The following is a 2,500-nucleotide window of genomic DNA, read 5'->3' on the forward strand; positions in this document are numbered from 1 at the left end:
CTGACGGGTAAACGGCGGGAGTAACGGACTCAGGCCTCGCGAGCGCTGGCCGAGACCAGCGGGTAATCGGCGGGGGTAGCTCGCTCTCCCTTAATAATGGTTCGCTTTGCCTCTCGAGCGCTGCTGGCCGAGGCAGTCACTGACGGGTAAACGGCGGGAGTAACGGACTCAGGCCTCGCGAGCACTGGCCGAGACCAGCGGGTAATCGGCGGGGGTAGCTCGCTCTCCCTTAATAATGGTTCGCTTTGCCTCTCGAGCGCTGCTGGCCGAGGCAGTCACTGACGGGTAAACGGCGGGAGTAACGGACTCAGGCCTCGCGAGCGCTGGCCGAGACCAGCGGGTAATCGGCGGGGGTAGCTCGCTCTCCCTTAATAATGGTTCGCTTTGCCTCTCGAGCGCTGGCCGAGGCAGTCACTGACGGGTAAACGGCGGTAGTAAAGGACTCAGGCCTCGCGAGCGCTGGCCGAGACCAGCGGGTAATCGGCGGGGGTAGCTCGCTCTCCCTTAATAATGGTTCGCTTTGCCTCTCGAGCGCTGGCCGAGGCAGTCACTGACGGGTAAACGGCGGGAGTAACGGACTCAGGCCTCGCGAGCGCTGGCCGGGACCAGCGGGTAATCGGCTGGGGTAGCTCGCTCTCCCTTAATAATGGTTCGCTTTGCCTCTCGAGCGCTGGCCGAGGCTGTCACTGACGGGTAAACGGCGGGAGTAACGGACTCAGGCCTCGCGAGCGCTGGCCGAGGCCAGCGGGTAATCGGCGGGGGTAGCTCGCTCTCCCTTAATAATGGTTCGCTTTGCCTCTCGAGCGCTGCTGGCCGAGGCAGTCACTGACTGGTAAACGGCGGGAGTAACGGACTCAGGCCTCGCGAGCGCTGGCCGAGACCAGCGGGTAATCGGCTGGGGTAGCTCGCTCTCCCTTAATAATGGTTCGCTTTGCCTCTCGAGCGCTGGCCGAGGCTGTCACTGACGGGTAAACGGCGGGAGTAACGGACTCAGGCCTCCCATTTGGGAACAATTACTTTCTGTCAATAATATCTCTAACTAAAGAACAGATAATTACTGTTGGTCATATTCAGTAATAGATGGCATATTTATCAGTAATTTTCTACGTCTATTAGAGAACTGCACTCAATAATACTTACCAATATCAATAAGTATTACAGAGCTCCGAGATAGGTGTGAAATCAGCGAAGTTCAGCAAACACAGAGGCAGCCTGACAGGTTGATGTGTGATGACTGGTGCAAAGTGAACCTGTTCAAACATGAGAAGGAATGCTGCTATCCCCCAACAAGCACGTTTCATTGCCAATAATATCACATTAATGTGTGTTCCCAAATGGGAACATTGGCAGTTAATGGGTTTTAATAATGGTTCGCTTTGCCTCTTGAGCGCTGGCCGAAGCAGCAGTCACTGAATCCTCGAGTGACGGGTAAACGGCTGGAGTAACGGACAAGTCAAGGAGACACTGGCCCTTCATACGACATACAATTTGCTGTGTGGCGGGTAAACTTTGCGTCTTGAGCGCTGGACGAGGCCCTCAGTCATGAATCGTGTGGCGGGGAAACGGCGGGGGTAACGAACGCACCGGCACCTGATGGCCTGATCGCTTTGCCTCGCGAGCGCTGGACGAGGCAAGGGTGAAGGGATATCTCATGACCGCGGTAGCGTATTTTGATTAGCACCAAAGGCATAATATTCATGGCAGACTTGCGTAGCGTAGATACGTCTAAAATACTGAGTGCTCGTATTTTCAATTCATTAGCACCGAACACATTACAGTTGAACCGCATTAACTATACACTTGCGTAGTGTAGGAATGTTGCTCACTTTCAGTGCGCTCCCTATCTCGCTCAGTCCAGTCTCAGAAAGTCCGACTTTTTGGGGTGGGACTTGAATGAACGAGATAGGGAGCACGAACTGAGCTGAGCACCCAACATGCTCCTTTTCTCCCGAAGTTATTCGTAGGAGTATCTCATGGCTGCGGTAGCGTATTTTAATTAGCACCGAAAGCACAATCATGGCAGACTTGCGTAGCGTAGATATGCCTAAAATTGAAGGACATGTCATGACTGAGTGCTCGCATTTTCAATCAATCAGCACCGTACACATTACAGTTGAAACCCATTAACTATACACTTGCGTAGTGTAGATATGTTGCTCACTTTCAGTCCGGGAGAAAAGGAGCATTTTGAGGTGCTCAGCTCAGTTCGTGCTCCCTATCTCCCTCATTCCAGTCCCACCACGAAAATCGGACTTTCAGGGACTGGAATGAGCGAGATAAGAGCACGGACTGAGATTGAAAATTTTAGACATTCCTACGCTACGCAAGTGGAGATAGTTAATGTGGTTAAACTGTACTGGCTGAGGGAGCTAATTACTTGAAAATACGCTACCCCAGTCATAAGATGTCCCTAGCAATTCCTTCAACTTTAGACATACTGACGCTAGGCAAGTCTACAATTAATTTGTTTTCGGTGCTAATGAAAATACGCTACCGCAGG

This window comes from Eriocheir sinensis, unplaced genomic scaffold (assembly GCF_024679095.1).
Source record: "Eriocheir sinensis breed Jianghai 21 unplaced genomic scaffold, ASM2467909v1 Scaffold1400, whole genome shotgun sequence".
Taxonomy (NCBI): Eukaryota; Metazoa; Arthropoda; class Malacostraca; order Decapoda; family Varunidae; genus Eriocheir; species Eriocheir sinensis.